General features: G+C 43.3%; 1 protein-coding gene across 1 annotated transcript in view; it reads left to right on the top strand.

The window, feature by feature from the left end:
* Positions 1-2,183: 2,183 nt before the first annotated feature.
* Positions 2,184-20,562, top strand: part of LPAR2 (lysophosphatidic acid receptor 2) — a 67,911-nt gene continuing 49,532 nt past the window's right edge. The window contains exon 1 of the mRNA XM_048491713.1: positions 2,184-2,522. The gene's annotated coding sequence lies outside the window, so the exon portion shown is untranslated. The remainder of the gene's footprint in view (positions 2,523-20,562) is intronic.

Here is a 20,562-nt window from a genome sequence, read left to right as displayed (position 1 = left end):
CCATTCGCAAACACAAGCTTAAAAATAATTTGAATTCATTTACACACATTATTAATTCAACCCATGGTTCAGATGAACCCCTGCAAACTGTTTTCTCTCGTTCCATTTTTGTGGCACTAAATGACAAGCTAACATACCCATACACTTATTTACACAAAGTTCTTATTTGCCAATCTCTCTTAAATGAAACTTGTGCATAGGGCCTTGCCAACACATTGTGCTCTAAGGATCTGTATTGCATTCCTGCCATTTTTGATAACTCTCAAAATAAGGCTGGGCTGCCTTGGACTAGTGAACTCTTCATCGGAAGTATTTTTTCCTTCAGTTTATTCATTTATTTCCTTTACATCCTACCTTTCTAGAGAGCCAGCATGATGTAGTGGTTAACAGCAGGTTCTAATCTGGAGAACTTTGGAGCAAACAAATGATAAAGATTATAAGATTTTATAAGGTCTCTCTAGTAATCAGAAATTGTTATTTTTGGATCAATTATGTTATGTAATATGTCTTTAAAATAAAATGGTGGGTAGATATTCTCTATGCAGTAGCTTTTACTATTTTCTATTATTTTCTTTTTCTCTCTCTCTGATCTGTTTAATATAAGTTGAAAAATAATTTTAAAATTATTATTTTTAAAAGTTCCAAAGGTGCCTGCAGGCTTACAATGGTTGCATAGCCCTGTTCTATGCCTTCCACCAGGCTGGGGTGGAGCTGTCACCATTTTCTTTTTATCAGTTCTGCTTTGTGATGCAAAGATGCAGCTTTGGCTGCCAGAGGTGGACTGACTGGTTAGTTTACCCTACTGCCCCAGAGAACTGCTGGCTGCCAGAATCAAAAAGAGCCAGGCCCCTGAAGGGGTGCTCAGTCCAGATTTTCCCAGCCTCACCAAAGGTGAGTGCCAGCTCACCGGCTGCCGCCTCCTACTCCAGAGCTCCTGTTGCTGGAGGTCCTCTCAGTTGGAGCAGGTGGTTGGGATTTGAGAAGTACAATTGTCCCTAACAAGAGAGGCACCACGCTGAAAAAAAGAGAAACAAATCCGTGGGGTGTTGTTGTGTGGTTTCCAGGCTGTATGGCTGTGTTCTATTAGCATTGATATACCTGGAGCCTTTTCATGCCATCTATTGGCTGGCATCTTCACAGGATCTGCAGCCACAGATGCAGGTGAAATGTCAGGAGAAAATGCTACTAGAACACGGCCATACAGCCCGGAAACCACACAACACCTCAGTGATTCTGGCCGCGAAAGCCTTCGACAGAAACAAATCCTTTTGTATTAATCATTTAAAATTTATTCCAAGGTCCAATTGTTTATAGGGTCATAGAAGGTGTTGACAAGGCATAACCTAGCCTGGGGGTTAGATAGCCCCTTGTTTCTGTGTACTTATATTTATGTAAAGAATGTCTGTGTTTAAGACATATCATTGTAAGGGTATACAAATTAAAATTGTAGTAAAAATATCATTGTGAAGGTAGGAATACCTTTGTGTTTATTAAGCATTATTTAGGGAAACTACGTTTCACAGTATTTGAGCCTTAAAGGTACAGAATATTATTTCTGATATCCTCCAGTTCAGGCCAAGGAGTCTCCAATTAGAACTGATCTCCAGACTAGGTGCATCAGTTCCCCTGGAGAAAAATGGCAGCTCTGGAGGATTGTACCCCACTGACGTCTGGCTCCTTTCCAAACCCCAACTACCTCCCCAGGCTCAACCCCCCAGAATCTCCAAACTCGAGGTGGCAACCCACGCGAAGGCCCATCATCAGCTTGGCTTGCTCCTGTGCCCGTCCGGCCCTGCAGACCGTGCGTGCATTTTGGCGGTTGCAGATATGCTCAAGGAGCGTTCCGCGCGCCCCAAAATGCATGCATGCACCGTGCATGCATGCATTTTGAGGCGCGCGGAACGCTCCTTGAGCATATGCAACCCCAAAATGCAGAGGCGCCCTCGTTCCCCTTGCTGACAGACTTGGCTTTTAATCCCCCCCCTTCCTTCACCCGCTTTTCCAAGTTCTGCCCCTCCTCACCCTCCTCACCCACCTCCAAACCCCCTTCGTCTGGCAGGGCTGAGGCAGGACCCCAGGCTTCCTGCTCAAGCCCCACAGAAGGCGGCCCCCTTTCCCTTCGCGAAGGAAAACCCCGCCGTCTCCGAGGTGCAGCCTCTGCCTGCGAGCCAGATGATAAAAGGCTCAGGTTACAATTCCTGGGTGGCTGGCCGGTCGGTCTCCTGCCAGGCGGGGAAGGCGGGCCGAGGCGAGGCCACAGGGAGGGAGGCGACGAGCTCGCTCGCAACATTTGCGCCTGGCCGGAGTCAGCATTTCCAAGGGGTTGAATTGTGAGAAGAGTTTCAGGCTGGCGGAGGGTTGTTTTCCCCCTTTTTTCTTCCAGCGTTCTTGAAAACCCATGAGAGGAAAAGAAAGCGAGAGGCCTGCCCTGCCCAGCCATGACTAGGAGATCGCGCTGGAGACATTTCCGCGGGCGCCAGGGGAAGGGGGACCCGCGTTAAAGTGTGTGCTCTTGGACTCAGGTAAGGACTTTCCTTCCTTCCTCCTTCCTTCCTTTAGGGTCAAGTAGGTCAGAGGAAAACTTGTACCAAAACCTGCCCGGAATAGGGGTTGGAAACAATGAAGCAGAGTTAAAGGGCAGGAAAAACACAAACTTGTCTCTTGCATTAGTCTTTTTTCCTCACCACCACCATCAGCCACAGCAGCCAGCAGAGGTGGTTGGCACTGGCTGAAAGGACACCATTCCAAATGAAATGGGGACAGGCGGATGCTCTCCATTCATGCCTGGGGTTGCACCGTGTTATTTTCGACAGGGTCGTGTGGGGAGTGTGGAAGGACAAAGAAACTCAAGTTAATTAAACCTGTTCTGTTTGGAGGAAGGAGTCTGGATATGTTGAAAGGCAGGAGGCAGCTTGCCAATTATGGGATCAATACGGCCCTTTTCAGAAAGAACTTCTTGATCGGATCTGGCATGTAAAAAGAAAGAACTGGCTTCTCCGCTGTTGTCTGGAATTCTAAGAATCTCAGCATTTGTTTGAGGGGGGTAAATGTACATTTTTATCCTGACGGGTAAGAGACAAAAGTTGACTCTGTTGAAATGTAATGACATGCATGAAGAGAGTGTTGCGAATGCTGTGGGCTGCCCAAAAAGTTGAGTTGCGAATCAAATTAAAGCCCCTCCAAAGCTTCATCCTTAGGAGTTTAAACGACTAAACTGTGGCTGTTGTACTTTGGTCACTGAATGAGAAGACAACAGTCACTGCAAAAGATAATGATGCTAGGAAAGGTTACTGCAGCCAGAAAAGAAAAAGACCCAATATGAGATGGATTGACACTAAAAAGGAAACCATAGCCCTCAAGACCTGCTGAGGAAGGCTGTTAACAATAGGGCGGTTTGGGAGGATATCGATTCATAGAGTCACCACGAGTTGGAATCGACTTGACAGTGCTTAACACACACACAAGAGAAGCTTGGTAGTTTCCAGAAGATGCTCTCCATCAACTTGTTCGAAAACAGAGCCCCCGTCTAAACTTCTCAGATCAGGAGTTCTGGACTCTCTCACCTGTATCCGACAAATCCCCTTAGTCACCAGAAGCTGATCCCAGTAGCTGTGGTTCAATTTATCAATGTACGCCAGGGGCAGCGAGAAAAGCAATTTGTTGCTTAACTTTCAACAAGTGGATTATGCTGATGCTACAGTCATGAAGAGCGGGTTGCTTGTTTTGGAAAGATTAATGCCACAGACCCTGACCAGAATGGCCCAGGCTAGCCCAATCTTGTCAGATCTGGGAACTTAAGGTGGGTCAGCCCTTGTTTGTACTTGATAGGGAGGCTGCCAAGAAAGTCCAGGGTCTCTATGCAGAGGCAAACCAACTCCGTTTGTCTCCTGCCTTGAAAACTCTGTGGGGTCTCCATAAGAACTGTGGCTTGATGGTGCTTTTCTCCACCAAAGCGACAAAGAAATTGTAGGACATAGTGTTAGCACTGGGTGGTGGGAGAAGAATCTCAGACAAGGATCAACCTTCAGTTCTTTCGGCTGAATCAGGAAGGTCTGCTGTCTCTCTCTCTCTCTTTTTTTAACAACAACCATTTTTTCCTGCCAATATACTGTCACCCAGCTAAACTGCTGCAATGTGAAGGAGTAAGTGATTAATAACACAGGTATAAAATACCCATTGGTAAAGTGCAGGAAATCACTCCAGACTTGCATGGAGCAACAGCTCCCATCCATCCATTTGGCAGTCATCAGATCACCAACCTGCAGCATATGTGCCTACCATGAGGAAAGATGGGGGGGGGGGGGGCGGTAAATTTTGGCTCTTTAAATACAAAAGATGGTGGAAGAAATGAATATATTTATTTATATCCTTCTTTTCTCTCCATTGGAACCCAAAGTGGCCTACATTGTTCTCCTGTCCTCCATTTTATCCTCACAATAACCCAGTGAGGTAGTTTAGCCAGTATAGTGTAATGGTTAAGGGTGTCAGACTAGTTTCTGGGAGACTTGGTTTCAAATCCCCACTTGTACCATGGAAGCTTGCTGGGTGACCTTGGTCTAGTTTAGTGACTCTAGTCACACTCTCAGCCTAACTTCCTCACAGAGTTATTGTGAGAATAAAATTACAACAGGAGAATGATATAAGCTGCTTCGGGTCTCCATCGGGGAGAAAGCTGAGGTATATATGAATTAAAATAAAAAATAAATATTAATTTAGGCTGCAAGTGTGGGGCTCACCCAAGCAAGTTTCTATGGCAGAAGAGGAATTCATACCCTAGATTTCCTAGATTTGACACTCTAGCCACTACACCATATGGGTTCTATGACCCATATAGATGTAGCCTGCTACAAAGTTCTTATGCACAAAGTCCATTATAATAAGCAAGTTAAACAAGAACATGACAATGTTCAGTTCAGCAAATCTGACGTGGGAGAACTTCTGAGTGACTCATGTGGCTCATTGTCCAGTCAGAGAGAGATCCTTCTAAATGTTCCCCCTCAGGGACCAAATTTGCTCTAGTTTTCTGTTGGCTGTAGCATTATTGGCTATTTTACAGACATAGAAGATGTCCTCCTTTGCCCCACAGTGTTAGCAACAGGAGGCTCCCCTTAAGAACTTGGTGAACACACCTTCATTTTAACAATCAATGGTGGATACTGATAGAGGCACAGCCAAAACTTTCCCATCTTCCCACAAAATTAATCCTAAGGTAAGACTGCATCCAATGGGCTAGTTTTATCTGTAATTAGGTAACAGGCTTAAGGGGAGGTGATCCTCCCAAATTTGTTTGAGACAGAGATGTTGCTGTATTGAAGGGGTCATCAAAAATGTGAGGACAGGCCCTCTAAGGCATGGCTAGCAACTGGTAGTTCTTGGCAGCATCTAAACACATTTACAAACTGTTCCCTCCACACCCATCTTGGAAGCTGCTGGTCCAGCTAGCCCTCTTTCTCAACAGTTTTGCATAGATCTTAACATTCCTTAACCAGAAAGTGCATAGAGGCATTATTTCAAACAATTTTCTCAGACCTTGTGAAACAGCAAAATCTTTCCCTGTTATTACTCCCTTGGTAGCGTATTACCAGCCCTTGGCATCTCTTTGTTATCTCAGAGGATTAGGTAGTGTTTACAATATCAATTTTAATGAGATCATGATCTGAGGTCATGTTTTGCCATATCTGGCCTGGAAGAGAAAGCACAGCTGTGTTTTGGCAGTGAAGGCAATATCAAAATCTTCAGCGTTTCAAATTTCAATTTCAAATTCAAACATTAATGTTTTCAATGTGATTTTTTTAAAAAAATCAGAGAATCTGGAATCTGAATGCTTAAGATGTGATTTGGGATAAGTGTCAACTTTGAAGCATTGTTAAGAATAGCATGCCAGTTGTTCAGTGTGAACACTCCAATACTGATTTCAAGTAAGCAAATAATGAAATATGCCATAAACATTTGATTTCAAAATTTGCACAGAAATCTCAAGATAATATTTGGGAGCAAATTCGGTTCAGCCAGTGAGTAAGAGCCAGTCCTGGAGGGTTCAGCATATTTTTAAGCAATGGGGAAGTTAAACTACTGTTCTTGAACCTCAATTTGCAGAGCCATTAAAAATCTTCCAAAGGACCTTGAATTCCCTAAAGTGTGTTTAAAAACAAACACAAATACACCTTGCTTTGAGCAAAACAAAACAAGAATCCAGTGGTGTTTTAAAGACTAACGTTTATTCCAGCTCTAAACATGTCACTTTCCTCTTGAGCTGATCATTATAAAGGAAATGGAAACCAATCTCTCTTTTGTTTAAGGATAGATTCACCCCCCCCCCCCCGCCCCGCCCCTTGTCTCAATAGGTTCCTGGAATTTGACTTTCGAACACTTATACTTTTTGGTCTCTAAGGTGGTCTCCATTATAACTGGAATTTTACTGCATTTCTTCCACATCCTCTGTTAAGATTCAGAGCTAAGCACTGTAGACACCAATGTTTATCTGATTTTCACCTGCTTATCCAGCAGGTCAAGACATGGCTCTGCTCTTTGCTCTGAGATCACAGAAACCAACTTCTTTGTTCTCATAGAACACCAGTCTAGCAATTTTGTTATTGAGCTTGGGCTTCTTTTGGCCCTTCCTCCCCCCACCCCCATCCTTGATGCTAAATTCTGTGGTCAGCTGTTGCCTAATTGCAAAGCAAGGACAGACACTCCCAAAACTGAAGGAAGAATTTACCTGTAAGCAGCCCTGAGGCTGCACCCACAATCTGAGGGTTTTGTTTTTGCTTCTCTGCATTTTAAAGAGATTCTGTAGTGAGTGGAATTGGAAGCAGCCTTTCATTTTCTCCATACAAGAGCTGAATGCCTTTTCTGATTCCAAATTGGCTCAGGAGGGAACAGGTTAAGGGCTCCATTCCATATCCACAAAAGAGGCTCTTCTGAAAGAAAAGACATTTGGAGATGCAGATACTGAGTAGTTGCCTATGAAATCTCGTCATTGTGGCCGGCTCCCTTTTTAAGTATTGAGGTGCCATCTGCTACAAAACAAACACTATTACAACCTCAATATCAGTGGAAATGAAGAGTTCACACAATTCACCTAATTGCTCCCTTGTAGTTCTTTGGGAACTAGAGGTTATTTGATCCATTACGACCGGGCAAACAGTTTGAAAATGGACAAGATCTACTAGACCACGGCCACACAGCCCGGAAAACCCACCAGAACCAGTTCGAAAATGGTTTGATAGAGGCTTTTCTCCCTACACTGCACATGGAGTCTTTTTACACTCTGGGGAAACAGGATTAGCAAGGTTTTTGAAATAATATCCTACATGACTTGTTTATTAAGTTGCAGAAATGAGACTGGTGTAAAGATTGCAACTGCCCAAATATTTTCCAGACCACTTTCAAATCACTCAAAAAACAAACAACAACACCCACCCACCCCCTGTCTCCAGCCTGAAAAAATTAGAAAAGATTGTACCACAAAAATCTATGGTACAGTGAACCTCGGTTCATGGTGCAATTTGGGTTTAAATGTAGCAGACAACTGTAAGATTTTGGCTCCAAAACTTCTCACTCCAACTCTTCTGAGGCAATTCTGACACTTTACGGGGTAGACCACTGATATGATCAATTGATCTGAGACTTTTTAAATCTAATTACTGCTTTCAAGTTGTCTTTACATCTGGTCAATTTGATGTCTAATAGTCCATACGTTCATGGAGGGTTTCTTAAATAATGCTATTAACATGTCAGATAAGTTGTTCTGACAACCAATTACAGAATTTTTAGTTGATCGTCTGTATTTCAAATGAGTCACTGAAAAAAAATTAAGTAAGTTTCAGTAAAATATACCTTTTTGAAATCCCGGAGGAAGCATGCAATAGCTTGTGTTCATAAACAAATTTAACAATTTCTTTTTCATTATTTATTTAATTGTGCCTGGCGAGCCAAATGTTGCTTCAGAAAACAGACTTACCATAAATTAAATGTTGCTCCTTCAAATGGACCAACTGACATTTTACTTGTTTAATCCACTGAGTAAATTGATTATGGCTTGCAGATTTAAAGATAAGCCTTGTAAAATCTCAGCTCTCTTTAAGTTCTTTAAAATATGTCAGAGAAGTTTTACAAGGTTAAGATGAAGGGATAAACATCCTTTCTCTAGTTGAATCACTTTTCTTTTGAGAATAGAACAGCAGGTGGTGAACATGACAGCATAAGGGGACTTTTGAGAAACTTACCTGAGTAGCTGTGATTTGTTTAGTGTAAACTTGTGCATCTCTGCCTTAAGGAGTGCTTGGAAATCAGCTCTATTCAGTGGGTCTTACTTCTAGGAAAGCATTCTTAGGATTGCAATATTGGTTGCTGTAGGAGACATGAGCATTTTTGAACACTTAGCAAGACACCATCTGGCTATTCTGTTGAGTGGGGGAATCCAATTTTCCAACTAAATCTCATGCTGGAAAAATGCAATTCTTTGCAAAGATAATTTTTCATAGTTACAGGGTGGGTAACTGCATGGGTCAGGTGTCTTGGATACACCTGTCTAGGGAGATCTTGCTTTTGTCTGAATACAAGATAACTTCCAAATATAACAGCTAAAACATTCCGGTCTTAAAATTCTCACAAATATTTGTTATTTATTTGTTTACTTTATATCCCACATTTCTCCCCAGTGGGAACCCAAAGCAGCTTAGAAGAAGAAGAGTTTGGATTTATATCCCCCCTTTCTCTCCTGTAGGAGACTCAAAGGGGTTTACAATCTCCTTGCCCTTCCCCCCTCACAACAAACACCCTGTGAGGTGGGTGGGGCTGAGAGAGCTCCGAAAAGCTGTGACTAGCCCAAGGTCACCCAGCTAGCGTGTGTGGGAGTGTACAGGCTAATCTGAATTCCTCAGATAAGCCTCCACAACTCAAGCGGCAGAGCTGGGAATCAAACCCGGTTCCTCCAGATCAGAGTGCACCTGCTCTTAGCCACTGCTCTTAGCCACTACGCCACTGCTGCTCTCTTACTATATTTTTTTAATAAATTTTTATTGTATAGAATATTCATACATTTGTTACAATCAATATCTTCATTTCATCTATACATTTTTCCATTTTTTACTATATTTTATCCTCATCACAATAGCCCTGCAAAGTAAGTTAGACTGAGAGTGTGTGACCGGCCCCAAAGTCATCCAGCTGGTAAGAGTGAGGATTCAGACTTAGGTTTTCCAGATCCTATTATGGCACTCTAACCACTGCACCATACTGGCTCTCAAAACAAAAGGAAACATTTACACATGCTTTCTTTGTGAACTGTCCAAAAAACAATGAAATGGGTAAACTAGATTGACATTCTCAGTTCTTTTCTGATAAAGTTAGTGCAAGAAGACCATACAAAACAAAGAAGACTTTTCAGAGACGCTGAAATATACTTAAGAGGAAACATGGTTTTTGCGAACTAGGAATGCCAACTGGATGAGAGGGAAAAAATTCTGTCTCTTTAAGAGAAACTTAATGCGATGTTATTCACCAGGGAGTTTTATTTACCTTCATGCCATGAAAAACTTTAAATGCCTAGTTCTATCCATTAAACTTTTATTAAAGGGCAGGGGATTTTTCTCCAGACCAGATAGAAATCCATAGCCTATAAGAGCATTAAAACTAACATACTAAAACTGAATATACAGGAAGGAAGGAAGCACACTATAGTTATTTTTAATTTATTTTATTAATTTTAAATACCGCCCTCCCCCAGAGGGCTTAGGGTGGTTAACAACAAGTTTAAAACATACATTAAAACATAATTTAAACATTGGTATACATAAAACACAACCCATTAAAAATGCAGATGGCGTCTGGCTGTCCTCCCCTCCCCCACCCTCATGCCCACGGGAGACCAGATGGCATGGTAGATGTATTTTAACCAGGCTGGCCAAATGCCTGGCGGAACAGGTCCGTCTTGCAGGCCCTGCGGAAACTCTGCAAGTCCTGCAGGGCCCTGATCTCCTTATGGAGCCTGTTCTACCAGGCAGGGGCCAGGGCTGAGAAAGCCCTGGCCCTCATAGAGGCCAGCCTGATCATTTCTGGGCCAGGGATCACAAGTAGGTCCTCCTCCGAGGAGTCTAGTCTCTTCAGTTCTCAGAAGCTAAGTAGAGTCAGTACTTGGAAGGAGACCACCAAGGAAGGCAGTGACCAACCACTTCTGCTTCTCACTTGCTTTGAAAGTCTGGCTGGAGTTGCCATGAGTAGGCTGAGAATTGACAGCACTTCAAACGCACAACACAGCATGCACAGCAGCATTGCCTACATAGCAGTGCAGTGCATGGGTGAGTTCTCTCCTACCAACAATTACAGTTAAATCTAGCCTAGCAGTGGCTTGTTTTAACAGGCAAGTTTTAACAGGTGAGGGTTTGTTTGTTTTTAAACTGCATAATAGCTGCAGAGCAAGCTATGTTTAAAGGCACAGGAACAGGCAGAAAAATTTGCAAGAATGGTGGAATATTCCTACAAATATTCTTTGCTGAAACAGATGGTGGTTTTGGGGTGCAAGCAATCTAGACACTGTCCCCTCATTTCTTGCTTCTTGAAAAAAAAGGGTGGGAAACTACTTACTGATATTAGAATGTAAAGAAGTCTGTTAAATAAGGCTTTCAACCAGCTGATTGTCTGCATTATATTTTTCACGCTTGTTTGCAAAAGGAGAAGGGTGTGTGTGTAGCTATGAGAGCACAGGGTGTAGCTGGCAGAATCTATATTGTTGATTACCTGAGGAAGGTGGGGGAAGCAGACATTCCACAGGTGAATCTTTTTAGTCTGATGCATAGCTGATGCCAGGACAGAAGCTTGCTCTTCCCTGCCTTTTCCTTTCTATCCTCTTAGCCAAAGCCTTGTTTTAGGCAAGGACTTGAAAGATGTTTCCTTTGCAAGTCATCATATATCAGAGTGAGGCTGGAGTCACAATCTGAAACTCCGTGTAACAGAGGCTGCTTCAGTTTGTTAACTTTCAGGGAACACTCCATGCATGCAGAGGTGATTCCTGAGCGGTGCGCTTTCCAGTCTTTAAGAGAAATGGGGAAATCCTGGCTTGCACAGACCACCCTGTGCATATGCAAACTGCTGCATTGGAGTCCTTGGACCAGAAAGCACTTAGGTCAGGAATTCCCCTCACTTCTTTGCTTCCCTCTAGGGTTGCCAACCACCAGTGGAGATCTCCCAGAATTACAGTGATCTCCAGACTGCAGAGATCAGTTCCTCTTGAGGAAGTGTCATCTTTGGAGGGTGGACTGTACGGCTTCACAGTCACACCAAGTTTCCTCTCAGGGAGCAGCAGTGGCGTAGTCATTAAGAGCAGGCGTACTCTAATCTGGAGGAACTGGATTTGATTCCCTGCTCTGCTGCTTGAGCTGTGGAGGAGTTTTATCCTGGAGGTGAACCAGACTTAAAGCTTGTGCATTCTAATACAGCTGCCAACCCGGGTGACCTTGGGCTGAGTCTGACAGAGGATTCTTCCGGCTCTCTCAGCCCACCTACCTCCTGCAGAAGGGTGTTTGTTGGGGGGAGGGGAAAGGAGATTGTCAGCCCCTTTGAGTCTCCTTACAGGAGAGAAAGGGGGGGGGATATAAATCCAACCTTCTTCCTGAGTTCCCAGCCCCCCCCCCCCTCGATCTCCAGAAGCTTCCCAAACCTCAGCTGACAACTCTACTTCCTGCTGAAATCCCAGTGATCTCCTCTTTTATGTACTCAGGAATGGAAATGAACCATCAAATCCCCACCTGCGGCATCTCTATTTTTATTATCACCCCTGTCAATGTATATTCAGTCATGTTTGTGGAACTGCAGGAAGGACAGGCTTGATTACTTTTTTTACTTCATTTTATACTGTGCCTTTCTCCCCAATGAGGATCTGAAGTGGTTTTACATTCTTGCTGCCTCCATTTTATCCCTCACAATTCTGTGAGATAGGTTAGGCTGAGAGTTTGTGACTGGCCCAGGACCACCCAGTGGAGCTTCCTTGACAGAGTGGGGAGTTGAGCTTTGGTCTCCCAGGCTCCTGATGCTGACACCCTAACCACTACACAATACTGTCAAGTGGATGCTACTCTCATCAAGGTTTTAGTCCTAAAATGGCCTTTCCTGATTCCCTGTATACCCTTGTTTATGTTTGCCTTTATTGGCAGCAGTAGTTGTATAGAGCATAAAAGGCTTGAGGAGCTGGAATATCTAAGGGGCCTGCCTCCTCTCATCCGAGCCAGCCCTCCAGTTAAGGTGATTCACTCACAAAGCACCACACACTGTCCCTTGCCTACTGAAAAGATAGGCAGTGGCCCCAGACAAGGGAGACTTTTCATTGGTAGTCCATTGAATACACTTTGCCCTTTGAGGTACCTGGCAGCCCCTCCTATTCTCTTTTATCTATCTCTTTGGATTCCAGTCCAAAGCATTTTTTTTAAACCAGATTGTGTTATTTAAATATGGGGGCTGATCTTTTAAAGTTGTTGTTACAGTCTGCTTCTTGCCTAAGGGCTGTTTTACAAGGATTAATTCAGGCTGCTAAATGTTGTTATACCGTTTTATCCTTCGGGTGGGTTTTTGCTCCTGACTAGGTTTTTTTAATGGTTTATTTGGCTTAAAGATTTTAATGCTATTTTTTATGAGTTGTTGGTGAGAGCCACTTTAAGTAGGTCTCTTGAGAGGCAGCACTGAAATAAATAACTTTTCTAAATAAATAAAAATAAGTTGTACAGGCCCTGACCAGATGGTAGGTTTCAGTTCTTTCGGATAGTCTGAAGATATGCTTAGTTGGGTATATGAATCATGTCTTTGAGAAAACTGCCTCCCTGTATGAGTTTGGAATGCGGTCATATGGAAGACTTGCCAGCCATAAAGATCACCAAGAAAGCACCTCCTACCTACACCATGACTGCAGGGATCAGATACCCTTAAACAGGGCTCTCCACCTGCAAAGAAAGAGCTACTTGGAAGAACCTGCTCTGAGTTGATCCTGCAAGCTGGTCTTGAAGCTTGAGTGATGTGTCTGCTCTCAGCACTGGGTGTGTCCTTACCCGCCAGATCTGCAAGAAGCTTCTGGAACATCAGTAGGCTCAAATTAGGTCAAGGTGAGGACACATCTTGTAAAAGCTTCCTGGTTAGACTAGCACTTTGTTTTGAACCAGTGCTGCACAGAGATTCATGTGCTCTGAACTAGGTCTGCAGAAAACTTCGAGGTTCAAGATCTCTGATAGCTATGAAGAGCTTGCTGGCAGGAAAAAAAGGCTCACTGGGAGAGAACAAAACAGCTTGGGGAAAGGGTCATGCCTTCTCCTTTGCCAAGGCCCACATGAAAGGAGGACTGATAGCAGTATGAATTTCACCCAGTGTTGCCATATGCTTCAGTCTTGCCCAGGGCTCTGTTGGAGTAACGGCTCAGGAGAGATGGCCTGCCGTGAATCACTGGCCCTGTGTGTCTTTTCCCAGTGGACATAACAGCCAAGCCACCCTATTGGGTGATCTCAAGTCAGTCACTGACTTTCAGTCCTAGCACCACCCACAGGGTTGTTTGTGGCCAAGTATAAAGCTACATATGTAACTAGGACTCCAGTGGAGGAAAGAAAGAGAGAGAGATAAAACTGTAATGCTGAAGCAGGAGTTCTGCTGGTTTTATTAGGGGAAAAGATAAAATCTTGAGAAAAGAAGCTTGAATTTAGATGGAAGGCCTCATGTAGCAGGTAGAGGGCTGAAAAGGGAGACAAAGATAATTTGCAGCTAGATTGGAAGCTAAATGTGGCTTCAGCCCTCAGAGAGGCCCCTTGACTCAAAAGCTCATGGTCTCTACAGTTCTACTGCCCTGATCTGGATAGCCCTAGAGCTAGCCTGATCTCTCCAGATCGTGAAAGCTTAGGGTCCATCCTGGTTAGTATTTGGATGGGAAACAATCAAGGAAAGTTGTGACAAAGATCAGGCAATGGCAAACCAGCTGTGGTCATCACTTTTGCCTAGAAAACCCATGGGGTCACAGTGATAGAACTGAGGGGCCAAAAAAAAGGAGCTACTGCAGGACTCCAAATCCTAGCTCTCTTCTACTGTAGACCTAAGCGACTGCCCTCTTGAGGGAATAATTAAGAGGCAGTATTAGGGTCTTCAACTACAGCTTGAGAAATTCCTGGAGATTTGGAAGATCCGAAGAAGTGTGGTGGAGGCCATGAGGAGTCCATTCTCCAAAGCTGCCATTTTCCTCCAGGGCAGGGGTAGGAACCTCTGACTCTCCAGATGTTCAGGAACTTCTGAAGATTCCCATCGGCCCTACCAGCTGGCCAATTGGCCATGTGACGAAACGATGGGGTGTATTCCTGAGCATCTGAAGCAGGTCTACTCAAGAGAACTAATCTCAATAGTCTGGAGATCAGTTGTAATTCCAGGAGAACTCCTGGCCCCACCTGGAGGTTGGTAACTCTAGGTGCTGCCTACACCTAATATACCTTCAGTGCTGGAATCTAATTAAATTAACTGAAATGAAATATAATATGTTATTTGGTATTTAAGTTAAAAGAAATTTATTTAACTGGAAGTCGTTTGTACCTCTCTTATTTTTTCTTTTTTCTCCTTTCCCCTTTTTTCTTCTATTTCTTTTTTTCTGTTTTAATTCTTTTTCTTCTTTAATGTGATGTAATTTTTAAAAAATGGGGGGAAAAAAACCCTTTAGGTGCTGTCTGGCTTGCCCCTTGCCTGAGCTTTTGATATATATTTGGAAGAGCGGTGGCTCAAAGTGAAACATTACTACCATCAATATTAGGTGAGACCTACTGCCTTTTGAACTTCCCTATCAATCAAAGCTGCTGAAAGGGCAAAGCAGAATCCAAAGGAGCTAAGAGAGTTTACCAAGGGGCCTCATCCTTGATTACAACCCCAGGATTTTTTGCCTTACAAAGGATGTCCCTTACATTAAAAAAAAAAGAGCATTGTATTTTACCTTGTAACACCAGTGTGACTGTGCAGCCATGTGAGTAGAAAGAGAGCCTGCCAAGCGGGAAAACCAGTCTACTCTGGACTAGTCCTGTGTGAGTATGACAAGCCTGAGTGATTATGAGGAGAGTTCTGCATTTTCCAGAGCTGACTTTTAGCAAAGGATTTGTGAATGGCCAAAGAAGAGTATTCCGAGAGGGAAAAAATAGAGATTCCACTAAGAATGGGTTATAAAAAAATAATTTGCAAATGCATATGTGCACTAAAATGTTTTATTAAAGCATTTGTGGTTTTTAAAAAGCTGAAATAACACATCTTAAACTCAAATCATGGCAACTCTTTTTTTAAGCATGAATGATAGGATCTGAAAAGTGGTGGTTGTGGTTGGAACTGTTTTCAAGACACTTTCTAACAATTACATCCCAGAGAAATGCAGCAGTGACTTGGCCCTATGCAACTTTCTGTCCTTTGTATTTTAAAATAGAACCACGCAAAGATAGAACTTTTTTTTTTTCTTGGAGTGAGTCAAGACTACATTCCCATATGCCAGAATAATGCACTTTCAGAACTGCTTTCAGTGCTCTTTGAAGCTGTCGCGGAATAGCAAAATCCTGCAATCAGTTGTGAAAGTGGTTTGAAAATGCGATATTACAATTAATGCGGAAGGGCCTGGTTAACTTTCAAAGGCTTGGAGGCAGATAAGGCCTGGTGGGGTATTTTTATAGGGTGGTTTTGCTGAAACTACTAATCAGTTCATCTTCAGTACTTTTCTGCCCGAAGCACTTCTTTACTGCTGACTAGGGTGGGGCTGTCGATACAAAGTCCAGATATGTAGCGACTCTGAGCTTCCTCCACACTTTTCAGGATACCTAGCCCTTAACTGCTTAGGCTGACTTTGCCTTAATGCAAGGAATCTCTTTTTTAGCTAGAGTTTGTTACAGGCCCATGTTCACCCAGATAATAGTTTTCATAGTAGAAGTGGGGATCCTAGTCAAGCACACCTATCCACTATGCACTACCAACCTGTCATGTATAAAAGGAAATCCTTGTGTTACAGCCAGAACATAATGTGATGGCAGCTGACATGCACATGCATTTTTGAGCTTTAATTTGGGCCTGTGTGATGATTAGAGTATTGTGTTGGGATCTGGGAGACCCCAGGGTATGTGTGGATAGGTTCAGGTGTTACCCATGATGGTCTCTCAATAATGTGGGGAATATTAGAGCAGACTGCTTATTGATGTTGTGAGTGACTGTGTAAGGAATTTTTAATGCAGTGTATACAAAGATCAGCTCTCAGAAGAAAATCCACAAAGAAGGATATAATGCAAATTTGACAGTTTTTATTGTAGGGATAAGAGGTTTGCAATCACTTGGTTCAATGCAACAAACATGCAAACACAGAATTCCTAAGATATAGATAGACTGGAAAATAGATTTGGAATAGAGAGGGGTATGGGATATATGGGTAATGTGGCCTGATTGCTATGTGAAGAAGATCCAGGATTCAGAGTCAAAAGGCCAGCGTTTGGTTCCAGAGGGCAACGTGTTTGACACAGCGACAACAACGGAAAGATCTCAGTGGCACTGAGCGATTGGCTCTTTGGAGGGCAGGATATTTATAGGGTGAAGAACTTCCTCTGGGGGTGTCAGGAGAACTTTAGGGGGATGTCAGAACAATCTCTGGGAGGTGTCCAGATGGATTGTTTGTTTCTCATTGTTTAAGTTGGTCAGAAGAAGTTAGTTACAGAAGGGAGTTTCTGGATTAAGATAATCAGGGAAGGCAGTGACATCAGGAGTCTTCTTGTGGCTGGAAATGAGTATGCAGGACTACTGTATCGTGTTGAGGACACATTCTTCCTTGGCTGTGGAGCTGAAAATATGCTGATATGGCAAGCAAGCTGAGAGCATGAGAACAGGAAAACAATTCTTGGAAGTTTCTTGTAGGTAGACCTGGTTATTGCCAGAGAATGGGCTCCCCATCTCTGCAACACTAGCACCACCCTTTAGGCTGGCCTGCAGGCAGGGATACCTGTGAGTAAGCACTCCCCCCCTCCCCTCACTGCCACCTTGCCAGGGGAGTATGGTAACACAGGGGTAAAATGACAGGAAAATATTAAAGGATTGTTTTTCATGCACACCCTTGCTCAGGGTTACAGTCTCTTTTGCCTCTTCTTTACATTATAGAAATGGGGAGTAATTTAACATGCATGAAGCTTAACCCACAGTCACAATGTTATTAAAAGACATGGGACTCTAAGAAAACCACCCTAAGCCCAACTTGTCAGGAAAGGGCAAGTTAAAAATCAAACAAATAATTTTTAAAACAATAATAATACGTTTAAAAAGCCATGTGACTATCTGTGAGAAAAGGAGGTTGCAACCCTAACGTCATGTGGCAACTACACATCTGATTCCAGATGTATCAGTGCAGATGCTGGTCAAAATATGAAAGGTATTTGAGTTACCAGGAGCAATTGACTCTGACCAACCTGTCTGGAAAAATGAGAGGACAACTGAAGTGTATTAAGGGGTAACAAATAGGGTTGTCAATTTTTAAAGTGGTCCAGCTATCCCCGTCAGTTTGTCAGAGGCAGTTGTGAGTGGATGTTATTTAGCTCCATGCCATGAAAATGTCAGCTGCCCATCTCTGTATATTACACTCCTGTGAAAAGAGCAGGACATCTATTTTGGCTAACTCCATAACTAATCAAGTCAAGTCATCTACTGGCAGCCATTTGTAAGGAGAACTTCCTCCTTTATTCTATCTCAACCACAGATTGACAACAGTTTTAGGGCAAACAGTGAAGATGCAAAGCAGGGGCAAGTGTAACCTCCACTAGTTTGCTAACTTTGCAACTGGCTTTGTTGTAGATATACCTCAGCAGCTGAACCTGCAGGTTGCTGAAAAGCATGTTTACAGTTGGTGATCTTTTGCTTCTCAAGCAGTTCTACAATGCATAAGAAGATGACATGGGCAATTCTGGATCAGTTAACATCCTTTAAAAAATTAATTAAAATATTTATATCCCACCTTTCTTTGTGGTCCAGTGCAGCTTACAATAATAGTTTTAAATTTTTCATTTAAAAACAAAAAATAAAATTGCACACCCCACATCCCTTTCCCCTCCCTCACCTTGTAGGGAGGGTTGATTTTAAAAAGTCCCTTTAATACAGGATTAATATATGAAACAGGCAGCTGGAGCTTTTCATGGCATGGCGGTCCATAACATTACCTGGTAAAAAAACATAGCTTAACCCTAGGAGAGGCAGGCCAGCCTCAAAAATGGGTGGGCCAAATTAAAAGGGGACCCAATTAGTGTAGCCCGTTGATCCTGGAGGGAACCAGGTTTGATTCCCTATTTCACTCCACATGGAGAGCCTGCTGGGTGATTTTTTGGCTAGTCACAGTTCTCTCCAAAACTCTATCGAAAGCCCACACAGAGGCGAACAATGGCAAACCACCTCTGAACATCTGTTGCCTTGAAAACCTATGGGGTCACCATAGATCACCTGTGACTTCATGGGACTTTTCACACAAATCTGATTGGCAGAAAGAAATTGGGGAGAGGGTGTTTCCTCAGCCTTATTCTTATGGAAATGTACTAGGAAGAGGAGGGAGACTTGTTATTTCGAGGAACTATAACTCACCAGCCAATCCCCTTCCTTCCTTGGAAAGCTTGGGTGGAATGCCTTCCCAAATCAGCTTAATAATGGATGAACGAGCAAAGGAATTATCTAATGCATTCCTACAGTAGCCAAATGAATGGTTTCTGCTTCTAAAGAAGAATGCCCAACCCAGGTCCTATGTCCTCAGAGACCCACTCTCTGTGACATCTCTGCCTATTGTGACACCATTGGAAAGGGAACCAATTGCATCCCTTTTCTTGGTTGCTAAAGGAAATTGGCTGTTAATGTCTAAGGGCCTGGCACCCTCTTGGTATTGAAGTCTTAGACACATTATGGAGTTAACTACTTCTTCTAAGAGGGAACTTGATGATCTCATCTCAGGCTCACCTGAAAGGGCGTGAAATGGGGACACCCACAAATAAGGTAAAAGTTTCTGGATATGCCCTACGCATAAAAATATTACTGTGTAATTTTTGTAGAGAAAGATGGGACATCCTTGTTGCCTTTCCCGAGGCACAATTCTGAAGGCAGTTTTTGTTTTAAGCTGGGGGTGGTGGTGGAGGTTGGCTTTGCTTGGCCTGCTGTGGTCAGACATCCACCTCAAGGTCAATATTGTCTGATCAGACTGGTGACCACTTTCCGGCATCTCAGGTGTGGGTCTTTCACATCACCCCTTACCTGGTCCTTTTTCAGCTGAAGGTCCTGGGATCTTCTGCATGCAAAGCAGAGGCTCCGTCCACTGAGCCACAGCTTCTTCCAAATAGCTTATAGTATTGGGAGGAGTGATGGGGGGAGGGGCTCTACATATTATGAAACCAAGCTGAGCATCTCCATGTGTTTTGGTGCTTCTCACATGCTAATTGCCTTAAAGCTTCTCTTATAATGAATGCATCTTTCCGTGGACTCTGGGGTACTGGATTATCACAATTCCCATTATTCAGTTGGTGTTTTTCCTGTTGTGAAATAGGCTCGCCCAAGTCTAGCTAGGATTTGAACCCAGGCCTCCTGAAGCAAGCCCTAACAACCTGTGGACCATCTTAAAATCCACACCAGGCATCCTAAGGCCCTCCTCCCTTTTTTTTTTCTAAAATGGCATGGATACAGTTATCCCACTACATCCACGAGAAGCTAGAGTTTGATGAAACTCATATATGCTGTTACAGTCTTGAGTTATTCAAGTTACATAATGTGCTTTGCCTGCCTAATTAGTTAATCAGACAGGTTAGCAGGGATGGCCAGGTGTCAAGGGAGGCGTTAGAAATGGCAGCTGAACACAAACACTTGCTTTGGGAAGGCAGACCTGACCATTGTTCAGTATGAATGTGCCACTTTCCTGGACAGGGCACAGTAAGAGAAAAAGTAACTGCCTTGCAGCTGGAAGGAGAAAGAAACCCTGCAATTGTTTGGACTATACCTTGCTGTGGAAGATGAGCTCTGTATGGCTTTTTTCTGTTGTTGCTTAGAATAGGTGGGAAGGCGGTGGCTCAATGGCAGAGCACCATAGCAGCTCAAGGTTCAATTCCTGGCTGTTCCAGAGGAAGGATCTGGCAGTAGCTGATGTGAAAGGCTTCAACCAGAGAGCCCTGGCCCAGTCTGAGTCTGATACAGTATAAGGCAGCTTCATGCGTTCATGTGCAGAACATGTATGTATGTGAGAGAGGGTTGTCTACGCTTGAAGGTAGGTAGCTGTGTTGACCTCATCACTTAATTTTTGGGTTGGAGATTTTTTGTGTGTGGGTGGGCAAGAAGGTGCCTAGCAGACTCCCACACTTGAAGAAGTCTCAACACCCTCCCCTAAATTGCAGTTCTCAGTGTTCTTTTAGAAAAATTGAAACTGTAAACCTGGGCTGAAATCCGTAACACAATAAGTGGCAGAAGGCTAGATGTTGAAAACTAGTCACTGCTTACTACCCACCAATTTCCTACTTATTACCTACTGGTCAATTCTATTTCTTTCTTTCTTTCTTTCTTTCTTTCTTTCTTTCTTTCTTTCTTTCT

This window comes from Sphaerodactylus townsendi, linkage group LG03 (assembly GCF_021028975.2).
Source record: "Sphaerodactylus townsendi isolate TG3544 linkage group LG03, MPM_Stown_v2.3, whole genome shotgun sequence".
In the NCBI taxonomy this organism is placed as follows: domain Eukaryota; kingdom Metazoa; phylum Chordata; class Lepidosauria; order Squamata; family Sphaerodactylidae; genus Sphaerodactylus; species Sphaerodactylus townsendi.
This window is presented reverse-complemented; position numbering and strand designations above follow the sequence as displayed.